At 45.2% G+C, this 19,780-nt stretch overlaps 1 protein-coding gene across 4 annotated transcripts in view; it reads right to left on the bottom strand.

Annotated features, from left to right (window-relative positions):
• The window catches only part of FYN (FYN proto-oncogene, Src family tyrosine kinase), a 212,451-nt gene extending 193,101 nt beyond the window's left edge, over positions 1 to 19,350 (bottom strand). For 3 of the 4 annotated variants that reach the window (XM_061428667.1, XM_061428671.1, XM_061428672.1), the window contains exon 1: positions 19,261 to 19,350. The gene's annotated coding sequence lies outside the window, so the exon portion shown is untranslated. The remainder of the gene's footprint in view (positions 1 to 19,260) is intronic. The other variant, XM_061428668.1, reaches the window with a different exon arrangement.
• Positions 19,351 to 19,780: the final 430 nt, after the last annotated feature.

Genomic DNA, 19,780 nt, shown 5'->3' with positions numbered 1-19,780 from the left:
ATCCATCTGTTTTCCTGTTCTTTTCCAGTCTTGGCTGCAGTAAATACCTCTCTTTCAAGGAAAACAGGTAGGATGCTCACCAATAAAATAAAGAGCACTTGGACATGAGCAGCCAGAGCAGCTAACACCTTGCATTCTCCCCTGGCAGACCCCTCCACACACCGGATGCACTGACCACCTGTGCTAACCCACACTGCGGCCAGAGATGCACAAAACACTGGTCAGAAGCGTCCATGGGAAACAGAAAATTACAGGTTAGGTGTATGTGAAATATTTGCAGGAAACAGACCTTTTCAAAAATGATGTGAATGTGCTCATGACAGTGTTTTTGTCATTTATTGATACTCTATTTTACTTTGCAATATCCCCTTTAGCAACAATGAGCTGAAAAAGAAAAAAAAACAAATTAAATGAAAAATTACATTTTTGCCTTTTTAAGAAAGTTGATGATGAATGTGAGCTCGCACAAAATGTTCTCTGATATTATCTAGCATGGGAGTCTCACTGATATTATTCACTCTGTAAGTGCGTGTATACTAATACAATATACTGATGCTAAGGAAGCATCAGTAGCTACCGCAAATGTTAACATAACAGTTATTGTAATAAGACTGTGACCAAGGATGACAATTTAACACAGATAGCTATGGAAGGCTCACTGACAGCACTCTAGGAAGCATGACTTTTCCTCTGGATCAAATGACTGCTATTCTATGTTGATTCTGCTTATTTCTGAGTTCAGTTTTTTTTGGTGCACATTGGAAAAGTGAAGTGATACCTTTAATTTATTGGCTTCATTAGCAGAAGAAAAAAACATACAAATGATTCCAGTTGTAAGTTAGTATTAACAGGTGTTTTAAACAGAAAAATCCATTAATTTCGATTATGGTTTTATTTTTTTCCCCCATCTATTTCCTGGGATCAAAATAAAGCTTGTGAAAGTTCATTCTGTCACAGGTGGAATATCTCATGCTAGTGTGAATACAACTGTTAATTGGTCAAAAGTTTAAAACAAGATGAAGTTGTTTTTGCAGAATACAAATTTTGTGATGCTATAAATAACTGTCCTTACCAAATCAAGAAACCTATGGGCAGAAAGTTATATGATGTGGGTATGGCATACACCTAATTCAAAACTGCATTCAACAAGTGGCTATATCCTAACAAGCTGCAATCGCCACATCTACGGATTCTCTTGCAAACAGAAAAACTGAACTATGAAATTTTTGTGATCAAGTGTTTTTGTGAATACAAAAAACACTGCGGCATTGTAAGTACACATCTTCTATTTTGCTGCCTGTCACCATCAACTAGGCTTTAGAAATGTTTGAGAAATGATTCTCTAAATCAACCTAAGTGTGTGGTGATGGTATGTGGATGAATGCTGTGAAGTTGGGGTGGGTTCTGTTCCAAAACAGTTGGAAATCTTTGCTCAAAGTAGAGATTGAAGTGCCAAAACATTTCAGATTTTAAAAAGCATTTAACCAAGTGCAGTTACTGAAAACAAGGCTTACAAATAGGAAGATGTTAAAATTTATCCCAACCAGAGCAAAGGAAGGCACTAACCACATTAGAGAATTCAGTGTCCAAGTTTTAATCCTAAAATAGGGTTACAGATGTTTTGGAGCATCTAAACTTGTGGCAATATTTTGATGATGTTCCTGGTTTTAATCAGATACATTTATATTCTGTACTACAACGGAGTGAAATTAGGAATGATCTATAATTTTGTGTCATCTAAATGTGACAAAGCATTTAAAAGTACCAAAGAGGAATTTATTTTCATGAGTTTTGCCTTATAACAAATATTTATTGGTGATAAGAATCCTGAGCGGGGATAAAAGACTTGTGAAAATATTTGGGCTAAAATATGTACACATTTCAGTATGGGGGGAAAACGCTATTTTGAGAAAAGCCTCCATTTAGCAGAATTTGCTCTGAGCTTATGTGTATCTGTAGAAAATGCTATTTTCTGTTAAAAATATTATGTATACGTAAATGCCAATTGAAGATAGCAACAGTTTCCAATATTAACTATAAAACACAACTTTAAAGGATACTGCCATGCCCTCCTCCAGGAAATCTTTCTGACACAGGGATCGAGCCCATGTCTCCCGCACTGGCAAGCATATTCTTTACCACTGTGCCACCTGCGAAGCCCCATGTACCAAGAATAGTCACTGTCTTATGTTCTTTTTGTTGTTTATATAAACGGTATACAAAGTTTTTTTTTTTTTTTTCCTCTAACATCTGGGACATGTTTTTAATTTTTAAAAATTCTATTTTGAGATTTTGAAGGGAACTATTTCATAGGTCAAAAATATTATGGAAACGGTATCAGTTAATCAACATTTTTTTAAGTTCTATAATTTAAACGATTTTAGTGACTCCTGTCAAACAGTGGTTATAGTTCCCCATCTCTTGCTCCCTTGGCTACGCCTGACAGATGAGGGAAATGTGAGACGTATTTATATGTCACCATAATTTTCGAGTAGGAAAATACATAAGCAGCATCTTAACAGGCAACTTCCCACCTCACTCCGCCCCACCAAACATATGCTTTTTAAAGCAAGACTAAAGCTTTCCCTTCCAAAATTACTAGGCATTTCAAGAAACAGCAGGTTTTAAAACATCTTCTTAAATGCAGCATCATCCTCTTATGAATGTCAAAGAGAGATTAAAATGTATCTAAAAAGAGCTAACTGGTCCCCCCCACCTCATTTGAGTGTTCTGATAACTACTTATGAATTATACTTGGAAATGAATCCCTTTATAAACTCATGCTTTATTTAGTACATGAGGATTGAATAAAAATGAAGAGCTTCTCCCATTATAGTCAGTCAGAGAGTGTAATTTCCAGTATTCACCTTGATACCTTTAAGATATGAAGGATCACACCCAGTAAAAATGATCTTCTAGTCTCCAGCATCACAGCCGAGTTCATGAGAGAAAAGCCTGAAATTCTAATACTTTCCACTGACCTGACTCCATGGCAACCGAGGACCCTGAGAAGAAGTGCCACTAGTTAAACCATGGAAAGTCCCAATCTTCACTAAACTTTGGAATACCCGGTGGACAACTCTGATCGTCCTTGAGAGCACAGATCTTTCCACTTCTTGCCCAGAATGAACCAAGTACAGGTAGACTAAGCCACAATTTACACAAAGGGAAGAGTATACTACAAGAATACACGTAGGCAAATTTGCCACCATCACCATTGTCGCCATCATCACCACCATCATCCTGTTAAAACAGCTCAAATGCAATATGCAAGGTTTGCAATTTATAATCACTACCCAGCTGTGCACATTTTTCATAGCTGATTTCAACTTGATCATGACCACTGCATTTCTGCCTACCATAGGAAAAAAAAAAAAAAAACATCTTGCTACTGCAAGACAACTTGCTCTTCAGATTTAAAAATTTCGCTCCTTCAGGGCAATTAGTCAAATTGAGCTCATCTCAGATTGCCTCTCAGGGCTGTGTTCCTTCCCTCTCCCTCCTTCCCCAAGGGGCTGATTACAGACCCCCACATGATGGGGTGAGGACCTGGTCTCCACCCTGCCCTCCAAGCCCTCACTGGCCTCCTTGGGATGTCTCATCCCTTTGTTCTGCGAGCTGGCCTGGTTCTGCTGACGTGATTGGTGGAAATCTGCTGCCCCAATCCCAGCCAGTCCTCAGCAGTGGGACTGACCCAGTTTATTCTGTGCCCTCTTCGTCCTGACCCTGGGATGCCCCCGCCCAGCTCTCACAGCACCTCCACAGCTGTCCAAGGATTGTTGGGATTTCTCCTATGCCATGTATAAGCTTTGGGAAATAGAGGGAAGGGATATCAGCTCAGGGCTGTTTCTGCCTAAATGTGCCCCAGGGCAGGGTCCACTCCATTGTGGCTTCCTTCCAGAGTTCCAGGTAGGGGTGCAGGGTACACATGATCTCTCCCTGCAGATTCTCCTGGAGCAGGGGACATCGAGTCTCCTCCAAACCTCTGCCACCTCCATCCTCCAACCCAGGAAGGCATTTCCTCCCGCTGGCAGCCTCTCTATACAATACACGCCACCTCCTCTGAGACCCAGCTCCTCGGAATCCACAAATCATTTTCTGCTAACAAAGCCTGCCTCTCTTAAACGAAGGCCTGGGCTAACTCTGGTCGCTGAAACAGGCTTCAAGGTCCTGTTTTGGAAGTCAGAAGCCAAACAATGTCTTCTTTGTCTTAGGCCATACTCTGTCCTCCCCCTGAAGTAATGGAATCCTTCGGCTCAATGGGGGAGACTCCCAGGGCAACAAGAATTAAAAGGAAGGGAAAGTAAATTGAATACCAGTTCAAAATATTATCCCCACTAAGCTGGCTGGTCATAATGCAAGGTCTCAGGGGTCCCAGAACACTCATCCAGGATTTGTTAAACGTGCAACGGACTAACATGCCATTTCTCTAGAGACACCATTTATACATAATTTGAAGCAAGGGCAAAAAGGGGACTATGACTTTCATTTTCTTGAATTCTTTATATAAGAATTATTGTCCTTACTGTCTATTCTACTGTTGAATAGATCCATTCAACAGGAAGCCACCTGGTTTGGCATCATTCGGAACTCTCCACCTCCTAGGTTTCTTCTTCCAGGGTGAGAAGGCCCTTGCGTCTCCTCCATACCCACTGTGTTCACCCATCCATAAAACCCTGGACCCTCCCTTGCCTTATCCATCATCCCAGTTCCAGCTGACTCCCCTATCCAGCCATTACCTTCTCTGGATGCTCAGTCACGTCTAACTCTTTGCAACCCCATGGATTGTAGCTCTCCAGGCTCCTTTGTCCATGAAATTTTCCAGGCAAGAATACTGGAGCAGGTTGCCATTTCCTACTCTAGGGGATCTTCCCGACCCAGAGATCGAACCCATCTCTTCTGCATCACCTCCTTTGGCAGGCAGATTTTTTACCATGAATACCACCTGGGAAGCCCTTTCAGCTAATTCAACTGACGCTTTCTTTAATCTCTTGGAGCATCCTCCTCATTTGACTATTCAAACCAACTTTCAACTCTAGGTCACCACAGGTCAGACTTTCCATTCCCAAGTGACAAGTACTACTGCTGCTGCTGCTGCTGCTAAGTCGCTTCAGTCGTGTCCGACCCTGTGCAACCCCATAGACAGCAGTCCACCAGGCTCCCCCGTCCCTGGGATTCTCCAGGCAAGGACAAGTACTACTAAGCAGTCATAAAACTGGGCTAAAAGGACCCGTTAAAAACACAAATTCCAAAGGGGCTTCCCTACTTCTCTGCAATACTTTTTAATCTATTAACACATTATTCTATATTTTCCTGGCTGTTTGGTTTTTTCTGTATTCTCCAAGTCTCCTCCCATCTCCAAATCTTCCAACCTTGGATGACGGCTCAGCCTTCAATTTTACTGAAAAGTTTTTCAGGACACTCCATGATTTTGAACTTCCTTCACTGTTAGCTTCACCCATCTTACAGCAATAGTTTAAAATCACACACATAAAGTACTGTGCCTATTTTTTTGTAGGCATTCAAACTTGCAATACCTTTCTTATTTTTCTTTCTCCTCCCAGGTTACTGCTAATAGCTGTCCCTTTGAGGGCTATGGTGGGTTGAATGGTGGCCTCCAAAATATGTCCACCTGAAACCTGGAAATGTGACCTTATATGGGAAAAGGGTCTTTGAGATGTAATTAAGGTAAGGATCTCTAGATGAGATCATCCTGGATTAGGGTGGAACCTAAACCAGTGACAAGTGTCCTATTTACAAGAGAAGGCCACATAAAGACACTGAGAGGAGAAGGTATGTGAAGATGAGGGTAAAAAGTGTACTAATGGGTCTACAAGCCAAAGAAAGTCAAAGGTTGCTGGCAGCCACTGGAAGCTAGGAAAGAGGCATGGGACTCAGAGTCTTCCTCAGACTCTCTATAAAGAACCAATCCTGCTGACACCTTCATTTCAAGACCTCTGGCTCCCAGAACTGTGAAAGGAAACGTTCTACTGTTTTAAGCCACCTGGTACATGGTCATTTGTTACAGCAGCCAGAGGAAATTAATACAAGGGCTCCTTCTCTGCTTAATGGTCCTCTAGTGGATCATTTCTGCATGTTCTGGCTCAGGGGAGCACAAGCAAGGTTCCTCCCACGGTGACCATTCTGTATCTCAAGCACATGGGCGCCTTGCTGTGGGGGTGGAGGCTGGGGTCTTTCACCCCTGGAGATGACCTCTGTCACAGGCAGGGATGTGAGATCAAGGGAGGGCGCTGGGCCTCTCCTTGGGCCACTCTAAATGGGGGACTCTTAATACTTTGCTACACTGGACTCTTCTCCCTGTGGTATAGGTGGGCTGAGGTACAATCAGAGACTGTTTGGGGCTGCAGTTTTCCAAGCACCAATCCTCCCTGCATTGCACTCAGGTGTGAACTGACCAGGGGGGCGTCCCTGGTGGTGATTGCTGTTGTTCAGTTACTCAGTCATGTTCGACTCTTTGCGACCCCATGGACTGAAGCATGCCAGGCTTCCCTGCCCTTCACCATCTCCTGAAGCTTATTCAAACTTATGTCCATTAAATCAGTGATGCCATCCAACCATCCTGTCCTCTGTCATCCCCTTCTCCTCCTGCCTTCAATCTTTCCCAGTATCAGGATCTTTTCTAATGAGTTGGCTCTTCGCAAAGTACTGGAGCTTCAGCTTTAGCATTAGTCCTTCCAAGGAATATTTAGGATTGGTTTCCTTTAGGACTGGCTGGTTTGATCCCCTTGAAGTCCAAGGGACTCTCAAGAGTCTTCTCCAGCACCACAGTTCTCTGGTGGCTCAGCAGTAAAGAATCCACCTGCAACGCAGGAGACACAGGAGACGCAGGTTTGATCCCTGGGTTGGGAAGATCCCTTGGAGGAGGGATTGACAACCCACTCCAGTATTCTTGCCTGGAGAATCCCATGGACAGAGAAGCCTGGTGGGCTACAGTCCATGGGGTTGCAAAGAGTTGGACACAACCGAAGCAACTGAGCACACACACATGCATAAACTGACCCAAATCTCCCAGGAGCTACTGACACCCACAGAGGTATGTGGTTCTTCTCCTGACACTGTAGTCCTTATAGGTTCTTAAATCACACCTCATCAGCCTTCACTGAGCAGTTCTTACCCTCATAGAGAACTACCTTCACCTCTCAGCAGTTTGAAATCAAGAATCTGTTGAAATAATAACCATAAAACACTGAGAATGATATGGTCAACCACACTTCTATGAAAAGAAGGGTGTAGCATGGCATACTATCTGTGCTTTGGCCCTAACCTGCTAACAGAATTAGAAGCTGGGATCATTGCATCTTCACCCAAGGGGGTAAAACAAAAGATGGATCCTAAAACATTACGTGCAACCAAAATCTGGATTCTAACACAGGACTCTGAGGATCTATAGATGCACTGGATGTGATGTGTTATCTGCAAGAAGAAAATTTACTCAAGATGCATCTCATTCCAGAAGTACTGAGAACAGCCGTAGGACCTACCAGACTTGAAGCATAGAATCAAAATCAACAAGCACTTAATAAATGCACAGTTCCGTGTCGTGTTTCATGGCACAAAGCAAATTAAATGAGGTGTGCTTTCAGCCTTCTAGAAGCTTGCTACTGAAAATAGACAATATTGACATTGACATGTACCAGAGTGACTAAACAGGAACAAACTGGATAAATACATGAAGTGGTGACATTACAGGCTCGCCAAGGGGAAAGTGCATTTTGTTAGTGGTGTGTGATCTCCGACATTTAAGGTGGTAGTTGTGGCAGTGGGGAGGCGGGCAGGAAAAGCTCTGAAATCATAGACAGTGCATAGTGAAGGAAGCAAAAAAAGTCCACTACCGCTTTCCAAAGACCATAATGGCATTTCAAACGACAGTGAAGCATGCGGTCCGCCCCTTCCCCTCTTTGCCACAGCAGTGGTCCGTCGCCACAGAATGTGTTTTTAAGGCTCTCCCTCGGATACATTAAACCTGGCATCCAGGTGAGGGCTAGGCAGGGGAAGCCATTAATGAAGAATCACAGAGAGCTTTTCACAGGCAGCTGAGAAGACGCTTAATGCGGGGCTGACAAACATCGCCTGTTGTGCTGTTGTGTCTTATGTCACAGAAATGACTCAAGCAATCGCTCCCCACAACCGTGGAAAACATTTTGTAAGGCTTATTGTCAATCACTCTTTTGAAGGCTATACAGAAGCTGTGGTTGGGATACAGTGTTAAATCATTACTCTGGAGGACCTAAAGTCTAAGATGGAACCCTCCTTCCCCGCTAAAGAGATTCTTCAGCTATGCCAAGTGAACAAAATGAATGCATGCAGAGATGGCACCCGCGTAGCCATTGCTGGGTTTCATGCAGCCCCACAGGCTTTCAGGCCCAGCCCTGTAGTCCATTCTGCCACTCTTGCCTCCTCCATCACTCACTGTCATATTTTTCCAGTTTCCTCCAGATTTTGAAACATTCTGCATTTTTCCCTGGTCTTGGATGTCATTAGGCACTGTTGGTAACATCTTTTTTTTTTTTTTTTAGTGAAAATCCTGTTGATGAAAACCTGATGACAGAGGGCAAGGAAGTAACTGTTTTCCTGACCACCCTAAATTTTTAACAAAAAGCTAAAGATTATGGACAAAAGAGCTTTAAGCACACACCACTGTCAGAAGACAATGGTGGTTCCTAAAACAGTATAGCACAGTCCCAAACCTAAGTCACACGGGTCTATAGAGAGTGAACCTAATGCCATCAGAGACTACAGAAGCTCAATATCCAAGAAGATGCCAGCAGATGGCCAGGAAACTAGCTACAGATTCCAGTGCCCTGCCCCCAGAATCTATCTGAATAGACACCTGCTGAGCATCTACACTATGAATGACAGTGAGCTACGAGCTACAGGGAGACCAAAAAATCCCATCATATGAGGCCATGGTCTGTTGAGAAGATGGGACCCACATATACAGATTTCCGGGAGACCTGGATTCTGCTGCTGCTGCTGCTGCTAAGTCGTTTCAATCGTGTCCGACTCTGTGTGACCCCATAGACGGCAGCCCACCAGGCTCCCCCGTCCCTGGGATTCTCCAGGCAAGAACACTGGAGTGGGTTGCCATTTCCTTCTCCAATGCATGAAAGTGAAAAGTGAAAGTGAAGTCGCTCAGTCATGTCCGACTTGTAGCGACTCCACGGACTGCGGCCTACCAGGCTCCTCCATCCATGGGATTTTCCAGGCAAGAGTATTGGAATGGGGTGCCATTGCTTTCTGCAGAGCTGGATTCTAGTCTAAACTAAAGGAGGAACTGGATGTACTGACCATGGGCAAGTCACAAAAATTCTCTGCTCCTTGGATTCCTCACATCAGGAACACATCCTCAACTAGAAAGCATAGGATGAAGCAGCTGGAATCATTATTTGCAAACAACAGGAGAGTGAAGGACATATCAAGAGAATATCGATCAGGCAAAGGTGCACACAAAACAAAGCCAGAGAACTGGCGTTTTCAAGCAGGAAACAGTGATAAAAGATACAGAAAGACAGAGTGTGACAATTCAGGCCCTGTATCAGAAAATGATGAGGGGCTGTTTATACTTTTAGGAGGTCAGACAATAAACTAGACAAAAAGGTGAACCCCTCCAAACTCTGAGAGCAAACAAGAGAAACCTTTAAGATAAATTAGTATTTTTCAAATATCCTTACGTGCATGTGCAACATATCACACAATTTCTGGAATAAAATTGAAACTGAAATAAAAATCAAATTTTACACGTGACAACATTTAAAATTGTTATTGCTTCCAAACAGATACTACAATGTGTGGCAATGAAGGAACTCATTGGTGTTTTATTTGCCTTTTCAGTAGAATTTAAATTGGGCAGAATTTCACAGAAATATAGATTCAGTAACTTTTTCTGAGGATTAGAAGAAGAAAAGGTTGGGAAAAGCGCCCTGGGCTTTGTTGTGGGAAAGGCGATCTGACTCATTTTTAATTTTCCATTAAAGCCCTACTTTTCAGTATAAAGCAGATGGAATCCTTATACAACTCCATGAAAAGCCTACTATTTTTGGGTACCTCAAAGATGGAAGCTCTGAAGAAAATGAAAGTGTTTGCATCAGATGAAATCCCACCAGCACATTCAAAAGGAGCAGGTACTTAGAAATCTTAAAAAACACAAGGTAAGAGCTCTTTCTGTGGCGGATTTCTGATCCCCAGCCTCCCCTGGGCTCACTTCCCTCTGCCTCTGATGGATGATTTTCTACCCCTTCAGCAGCCAGCTCCCACCACTGTGGCTCAGAGTCATTCTGCTTCGTTCCTCATCTTTCAGAAGCCACCTCCCTGATGGGTTCCATCCTCAGGGCAATTCTCACATATAGAAAAGATGTCAGGGTTAACCCTGCTCACCTCATACCTACTGAGTCAGAACCGGGCCTGGGACTACGCATTCTCTAAGATCCTCAGAGAACAGTCATGTAACCAAGGCCCCAAAGCCCTTTCCTTATCATGAGTTAAGCCCTGGGTTGACGTTTCCTGTTTGTCTCCCTGCCAGGGTGGATGGAAGAAAGAAGAAGGCCTATCTTTACTGTGTATGAGCTGTCAAGTACTGGGCTAGGAGGTGGTGGGTGCTGCCTCTAGCCTCACAGTTTGTAATCTCGTTGGAGAGATGGAACAATTTAGCATTTAAGAACATTGGTTCTGGATCAGACTGACTGCCTGGGTTCAGAGCCCAGCTCTGCTTACTAGTTGTGTGATCCTGACCAAATCACCACACCTCCAGGCCTCAGTTTCCCTATTTGTTAAATGGGAATAATAACAGTACATCATGAAATCGTGCTAGGTGTTGAGTTGGCAAGTCAACCACGAATAAAACACAGTCTGACTTCCAAAGAGCTCCCAAGTCAGGAATAAAGGCCAGTATCTTCCTACTGTCCAACCCAGCTGACCCACTCTGCTTTATAAGTCAGGCTGTGACAAGGGTGATGACGAGGTGGTAACCAAGTGCCACGGAGCCCCAAAATAGGATCAACAGGGGCTTCCCAGAAGGTAAGTCTTCATGAAGTCATCAGAAGAAGCGGGGCTTCCTTGAGGGCAAAGGTACTTTTCCTGTCCCCCAAAACCTAACACAGAAGTAACTGCAAGGCAAAAGCAACAAGGTTTGAAAGTACACAGGGAACAAGGAACAGTTTTGGATCAGGTGTGAGTTTAGGAGCCAGACAGACCTGGCTTCTCTAGTAATTAGCTGTGTGACAATGGGCATATTACTTTTCTGAGCCTCAATCTTCCCATTTGACCAATCGGGGTAACACCTGCCTCGTCTAGTTGTGATGACTAAGTAAATTACTGTATGTAAAGCATTTTAGGCCTCCGGGATTCAATAATAAAGGCAGGTATGATTATCATTCTGGTGTATTTAGGGAGGGGTGAGTGGTGTTGGGGTGCTGTGTGCTTTTTTATACTATCACAGAGATAGGAATACAGATCAGAAAAACACAGTTCTCAGAAAAGGCCTTCTGAATTGAAATTAGCAATGGGCTAAAACTTGCCCACATCTTATTTTTCCCTCCCTCAAACTTACAGTCAATGGGTGCTCAATACACATTTGCTCAAACCAATGGGTGCTGCCTGAGGACACGGGGTGGGGGGGTGGGGACAAGGCAGAACAGGTAATGACGACCTCTGCACCCAAGAGCTCCTGAATCTGTTTCACGCCCTAAGCGAGGCACGACGCGGGTCATTCAGGAAGCAGGCCAAGACGGATGGGAAAACACTCTCATCCAAATATTACAACTCAGAGTCTTGCAAACGCTGTTAAAGTTTCATGAGTCAGTAAGCATTATCTTTTCTTCCCATGTTTTTATTAGACCATAAATCCATTCAATTTATACCCTTCCAGGATTACTGTGTTCTAATCAAGTCCAGAGTGCCACTTATTTGGAAGCTGTCTGAACTCCATGTCACCCAAGTCCATTTGGATAATACTGTTCAGGCTTCTCATGTGTTTTAGTAGCTAAAAATTAGATCTGCTCAACTAGAATCACTGGAAAAAAATTATAATTCTCTAAATAACCCAAATCACCCTTTTTTCATAGGAACCAAGTGCATGAAATTCATAACTTGCGGGGTTTTTTCCTACTCTGGAGTTTATTCTACCTTCAGAAAGTCATGGTGACTTCTACAGTCAAACTCAAGGGACACACCCGCACATTGTAGATAGGGTAAAATTCTGGTTAAAAACAAAGACATTCTTTTATAGGGCTAACTTCAAAGCACTTTTATGTTTTCTATTCTCAACAATAGAAAGGCTTTGCGTTTCTTAAGAAGACTTACTAAAAATGCCGTTTTCCCATCATACTATTTCAACTAATTTCCTATGTTTTCCAATAGTTCTTGACTCAGAACTGACAATCACTCAAATCTTTCTAAAATGTTCAAAATCTCCTTTTCTGTACACAATACATTTTCATCCCTTCCCTAAGGGATATGTGAGTTAGATGTATGTGAGTTATGTGTATGTATAGATACACATGTGTGTATGTATAGATGTATAGATATATACATCTATATATGTATTAACAGCAGCATACACATTGCTTTTCTATATGTGGGATACTTTACTTAGTGCTTTACATGGATCAACTCATTGACTCCTCCCAACAAGCCTCTGAAGTAGGAACTCATTCTAAAGGTGAAGATGGGGAGGCACAAAAAGATTAGGTAACTGGGCCCAGCTGGAAGGGGTTGCACCAGGCTCACACCCCTCACCCGGGCTGAAAGGGTTGAAACCTGGCTTTACGTGATGACTTTGCCATCTTGGACAAGTTAGTCAGCCACTCTGGGTTCTCATTTTCCCTCACAAGTGAAATGGATCAGCTGGACTACATGATCTCTAAGTCCCTTATGGTTCTATGCTCTCTGGGTTTTGCTACATGTTTCTACCTTGGTCTGGGGAGCAGCAGAGTTTTTGATTTCTATGGTCACACTGCTCTGGCTGGATACAACACCCAACTGCATTTTTCATTCTCAATCCTGCTTAACGTCCGGGGCATAGCCCTCCCCTGCTGTGGATCAGGGCCCCCTCCCTCCTCGGCCAGCCCAATCCTCTGGCTGCACCTCTCTCATTTGGGGCCTGGGCACCTCTGCTCCCCCGGTCCATTCAACACTCTTCCTCACTGATACTGTCCATATCCACAGCTCCCAGTATTTTGTAATATGCTAACAGATTTATATCTGATTTATACCTTATACCTCAATCCAGACCCATCTATTCAACTGCCTACAAGATACCTTGACCTGAAAGTTCAAAGTGTCCATGATAAAAGTCATCATTAAAACACTCGCTCCCTGTTCTTACTGCACTGCTTGTTTGCAGGTCTTTCTTCACCTACTCTCAAGGACCCCCCTTCTGCCTCCCCGCAGCCTCACAAGATACTGTCTCACCCTCTCTTATTCTGTCTCTCTTGTTCCATCCCCAATTCTGTGCAGCACTCCATCTATGGCTCATCTGAGTTTCCATAACTACCTTAGCTACATAGATGTTGACCACCTCTGGTCAACAGCCCACACTGTGGCCAAACAGATCTTCATAAAACAAATCAGACCAAAGCGGCATCTCTACTTGCAACTCTTAAACAGCATTTCTAGACAAAGTACTTTTAAGAACGTTCTCAATTTTCCCACCAGTCTCATCTTCTCCCTCTACCGCCCCTGCTCACCCTAAATTACTTACAGTTACCTAAAAAGTCAGGCTTCCCTGATAGCTTAGTTGGTAAAGAATCCGCCTGCAATGCAGGAGACCCCAGTTCGATTCCTAGGTTGGGAAGACACTGTGGAGAAGGGATAGGCTACCCACTCCAGTATTCTTGGGCTTACCTGGTGGCTCAGCTGGTAAAGAATCTGCCGGCAATGTGGGAGACCAGGGTTCAATCCCTGGGTTAGGAAGATCCTCTGGAGAAGGGAAAGGCTACCCATTCCAGTATTCTGGCCTGGAGAATTCCTTGGGATTGCAAAGAGTCGGACATGACTGACTTTCACTTTCACTTTCCTAAAGTCTGTGCATCTGCATCCTCGGCTTCTCCTTCCAGGCCAATGGCCTTCACACAGCACTCAAATGGCCAGTTCCTCCTCTGGCTTTCTCTGCCTGGCCACCCCAATTTCCTACCTCCCTGTGGAGTTCATGCTGCCTTGTAGACCCAGAATCATGGCAGTTATCACTGTGGTCAGAGCCTTCCTCAGGCAGTTCCTTAGGCAGGATTACAACTCTCTGTCCCTGAGACATCTAGTTCAATGTCTGGCAAATGGTAGATACAATGAATGAATGTTGCTTAATGAGTAAATATGTAGGACGATTTACAAACTCTTACAGACCTATCTGTGGGCCACAGAAGGATCCCTCCTAAAATAGAGAGTTACACTGAGTAAAAGTAGTTCCAGAATCAACATGCTTTGCTTTCCCATTTTTAGATTTTTTTTTTTAATTTCATAGGTTAGCACAAGGGTCTAAAATGGAAAGAATGGCAATAGGAATTGACATTTTATTTTTTATTTAAGCATAAAGTTATGATTCCCAACAACCAAAAGAATCCAATTCTAAAGTATTTATGCCACCCTCTGTTATGGCATGTAACACATTTTAATCAATATCATCATTGTGTCCATATGTATTATCTTGCATACTGCCTCGTGATCTTGCATACTGCCTTGTGGCTAAGAGCAAAGGCTTTGAGACCAAACTAACTGGACCTGAATCCTGACTCTACTGCTTACCAGCCGTGTATGATCTTGAGTCAGTTATTTAACGTCCTTTGTTTCACTTTCCATATGTAAAATGGAGATTGTAAGCAAAACTACCTCATATAAAAACAACCCTGAAGTATAGTTAGGCTTCCAGGTGGCTCAGTGATAAAGAATCTGCCTGCCAATGCAGGAGACACAGGTTCACTCCCTGGTTTGGGAAGATCCCCTGGAGTAGGAAATAGAAAACTGCTCCAGTACTCTTGCCTGGAAAATCTCATGGACAGAGGAGCCTGGCAGGCTACGGTCCAGGAGGTTGCAAGACAGTTGGACACAACTTAGCAACTAAACAACAACAGCAATAGTTGATTTACGATACTATATTAGTTTCAGCTGTTCATACCATTATTAAGATTAGAGCTTAAACAGTGTTTGGCATATAGTAAATGCTCAATAAAACTAGCTATTATGTATTATTTTTATCTCCTCTAGCAGACTAAGCTCCTAAACAGCAAGGACAGCAGAAGTATTCATTTTCATAATCCTATCTTCCAGTGCCTTGCACACAATAAGATATTGGGCTAATGTCTACAGAACTGATGAATATAAGGAACTGTTTATAGCATACACACAGGGGCAAAAAAAAAAAAAAAAAAAAAATGGAGAAGGAAATGGCAACCCACTCCAGTATTCTTGCTTGGGAAATTCCATGGAGAGAGGAGCCTGGCGGGCTAGTCCGTGGGGTACCAAAGAGTTGGACACGATTTAGTGACTAAACCACAACATAGCAAAAGTATGTGCATTACTAAGTCTGATGACTAGTACAGACAGAATTGCTCCTGGGGAGGCCTGTGGAGAACAGGGGCTATCCAAAATACTAGTGATTCACCTGGCTCTGGGAGCTCACTTAATCCCATGGAAGATGCAGGGCTCACAGTCACCCACCCACTAAAGACATCTGCGGGTTGGAGGGGACCCTGTCAGGACTGAAGAGCTGGGCAGGTGAGGCTCCCTTCCCATGAACATGGCCTGGGGAAAAAACTTTCTCCTCTAGAGTCTCTTTCATTTCCTCTTCCAATTAGAGAAGGTAGGACTGTGATTTCTAAAGACTCTCCTGGCCATTCGGGAAGTCTAAAATCAGCAGATAACCATCTAGGCCAACAAAGGTGGTACTGGAGAGCCACATCAAAGTCAGTACCGTAGCCATCAGATCACTGTATTACAAGGAATAACTGGGTGGGAAGTGGCTACTAGAATCGACAAAAAACCAAGGTTTTTGGAAACACGTTTAAAATGTGAAGGTCTGAACTTGTAAAATCAAAAATCTGGCATATAGCAAAAGAATGAAGGCAATAATGGGTAAAGGCTCTAGGTTTCCATTTAATTCTCATTAACCTACAGAGTCCTTGAAGGACTTTGCCTTGTTGAGCAGCACCGCATAGCAAAAGTGTGTGTGTGTGCTCTGACTTTTTGCGACCCATGGACTATAGCCCACCAGGCTCCTCTGTTCGAGGAATTTTCCTGGCAAGAATACTGGAGTGGGTTGCCATTTCCTTCTCCAGGGGATCTTCCCAACCCAGGGCTTGAACCCAGGTTCAATCTCTTATGTCTTCTGCAATGGCAGGCAGATTCTTTCCCACTTGCACCACCTGAGTTGTGACATATAGCAAAGTTGCTGGCCCCAAACACATATCTTCTTGACTTTGTTTCTGGTCATATGATAACTATTTCCCAGGATCCCTTGCAGTTTAATGTGGCCATTTAACTAGCCCTCAAGTAAAGTATGTAAGCATAAGTGATGGGTGTCATTTCCAGGCCAGGGCAAATAAAAAGTGGGTGCATCCCCTCTACTCTCTCTTTTGTACTTCTGCCAGCTGAAAGCAGATTGCAATGGAGCACCAAGGCATGGTGGAATTTGGAGCCCAGAATTACTGCATAGAGGAAAGTCACCCACTGATCAGAAATACCCATTTTGAACTATTACATGAGGAATAATAAACATCTATTACTTCTGAGTCATTATATTTTTGCAGGCCTATTTGTTATAGCTGCTAATATTAGCCTAATTAAGCCAGGTGCTTAGCACATACCAAAGACCCAACACATTTGTTGAAACAAGACCAGGTTCCTTCTTTCAGTGTGTTGATCAAGTAATGATGGAAATAGACACGTGCCAACCATAATGTCAGCTGCTGAAGTATGAAAACAAAATTGGAGGCATGGTGATTTGCTTGAAGGGGAAAGGAGGAGAAAGCATCCCAGAGTAGAAGACTTTTGAGCTGGGCCCTAGGTTTAACAGAACCCAAGCAAATCAGATGGGGTTAGGAGATTTCAGACCCAGGAGAAAGCAGAGAATAAAAGTACAGAAAGCAGAATATGCATTTGTTCACATTCAACCTCATCACTCTCTTGAACTCAGTCAACAGAGTGTGAGCTTATTGTGCACTTTCTTTCCTGGGTTTGGCCAAACAAACAACGCTTTGTTTTGTTTTGTTTTTAACACTACCCTCATTAACCCTTTTGCTTTTTTTTTTAATATAAAATGTTCCAAGATGAATGTCCTTAGAAAGTGCAGGAGTAAATGTTTAATGAACCATAACAATTCTTCTCTAATAAAATTCTTGAAGAACTTGAGACAGTTCTATTATAATAGTCAAAGAGCCATGCTCTTAGGAATCAATGGGTTCGACCTAAGTTTTGACGTTATTGATTAAGCACGTAACAGTCACTGGCTTACAGAATGGAACATTAAGCCCCCAGACTTACATTTACATTTCCTTTTCAAGAGGAACATCAAGCAGATGGTTTAAGAGATCAGGCAAAAGACTCTCCACATCTTTCGCTCATAGCTAAGTGCCTCCAACACCTGAGACAGTTAACAAAACCACTTCCTCCAAAAATCTGTGAGTCCCTTCGTCTGAAAGCACAGGACCCGAGGGACAGAGGGGCAGGGACTTGGAAGAAAAAGCACAAAGGGTGGAAAGTACAGCAGTGGCTTGGCGGTGAGAGGAAGGAAGTGGGCGTCTGAAGGCTACCCTGAAGCAGGGAAGAGAGACACAGTCCCCAGTGGTCTTCCAAATCCCGACTTACTGCTGTGTTAGCAATGTCCCCAGGAGCTTATTTAAATACAAGGGTGAAACAACCATCACTGGGTGGACAAGACTTCATTTCAAATGACTTCAGTCTTCCTTAGACTTGAGAGAAGCAAGTTAGGCTGCCTCACTCCTAGCAAACATCAATATAACTCTCTTTTGGAAACAAAATTCTCCCTCTCCCACACCCATGTATCCTACCCCCTACCATGAAAGGGAGTTAAAACTGGGCAAGGGAGGGTGCTACCCTGAGAGTAAAGCAACTCTTCAGACAGCTGAAATCAATTCCCCCTTCAATCTAAGAAGTACTGCAGCCGCCAGTCAACACTACCGGTCCATGAATACAGCAAAACGCCAGCACCTGCCACCCTGCATCTGGGGCCTTTTATTTTTTGGTAAATGTGGCAGGAAAGACTCTCAGAGAGAAGATCAACTGCTTTATCTGAGCAAAAGGGAAGCCCCAGGGAAGAGAAACAAGAAGCATCGCGCCCATCCTTGGGCACTTTGTGCGTCTCCTCTCTGTGCACTGAAAGGGCTCTTTGTGTCACACACACACATACACACACACACACCCAGCGAGTCTGTGTGATTTATTGGTGGGAGGAGGGGCAAGAAGGGTGATTTTATTATCCCTCTTCTCACTCAGTCCCAGCAAATCTCCGCCGGGGCCCAAGCTTGGTGGCCTCTTTCTGGCTCAGTCCCCTCCGCCTGTGGCCGCAGAGATAAGAGAGGGGAGGCGACCAAACAAAAACAGTCATCGATCTAGGGAAGTAGAGAGGAAATCCAGCGAGCTGAGAAGGAAGGAGAAAGGAGCCTGAGGGAGCTGGAGGGGTGGAGGGGTCAGAGGAAGAGGAGCTAAGGCTCCAGCACGGGGGACTGGGGAAGGGTGGGTGGTGGCACAGGAAGAGTGGAGGGGAGGATGGGGGAAGTGCAAGGGAGGTGCCAGAAATAAGCTGGAGGATGCGATGGGAAAGGCGACGGCCACAGGAGGAGGAGGCCGAGAGGTGGAGGAGTGGGGCAGGGGTGGAGTGGGGTGGGGAGGGAAGCAGCACGGGGCATCAATTATTAAGTGATTACATCATCCCTGACATTAAAACAACACACACAGCCCGGGTCCCCGCGGGGGGCCCCGAAAAGAGGGCGGAGGCGGAGTCTGGGCCAGCCTAGCCATCCCCCAAGCCAATTCCTATTCACACCCTGAGGAAATGGACCCCCCAACCCTGCGCTACCTCGGGGCTGCAGCCCGCAGAAGTGTCCTCCGGAGCGACCACAGGAAGACTCCAAGCGAGGCCAACTCCCCGGCAGCCCCGCGGGGAGCCCCAGAGGCGGCGATGGCCCAGAGACTGCAGCGCCGGGCCCCGCGGCGGGGGCGGCGCTGCGCTGGGCGCCCGCGGCCCGCATCTCCGCAGCATCCCCGCGGCCCCGCGGCGCATCCCCGGCCGCTTACCTGCGCTGCGCTCAGGCTCCGGAGCCCATTCACATGGTCCACTCCCCGCCTCCTCCGGCGCGGCCGAAGCGGCTCCGGTGGTTGCTCGGCGGGCCCGGGAGTCGGTGGGCCTTCTGAGAGTGCCCAGGGGGCGGCGCCGGGTGTCCCCGGCCCGGCGACCGGATCCCTCCCAGGCGCGGGCGGCGGCTTTGTGTGCGCCTGGGGAGCCCTCGGTGCGCGGGGTGAAGCGCCGCGCGCCGGGGCGGTGATGGACGCGCGGCTCCGAGGGCAGCCTCTCCTCTACTCCCACGGCCGGTGGGCGGGCGGGTCTCGGCGGCCTTCGGCTCGCGGCGACCCCTCCTCCTCTCCCGCGGCAGCCCCCTCCCCGCCGGCTCCGCTCCTGACAGATGGCGCAACTGCAACGACGCGCCGCCGCTGCCGCGGCTGCTCCGAGCTACTCGCGCTGATGCTCCAGCCCCTCCAGCCCCAGCGGGGAGTGAGGGAGGGCGGGAGGCCCCGCTAGAGTGGCAGGCTCCACTGT

The sequence above is a fragment of the Bos javanicus genome, chromosome 9, assembly GCF_032452875.1.
Source record: "Bos javanicus breed banteng chromosome 9, ARS-OSU_banteng_1.0, whole genome shotgun sequence".
NCBI lineage: Eukaryota > Metazoa > Chordata > Mammalia > Artiodactyla > Bovidae > Bos > Bos javanicus.
Note: the sequence above shows the minus strand (reverse complement) of the source record. Positions and strands in the feature narration are given on the sequence as shown.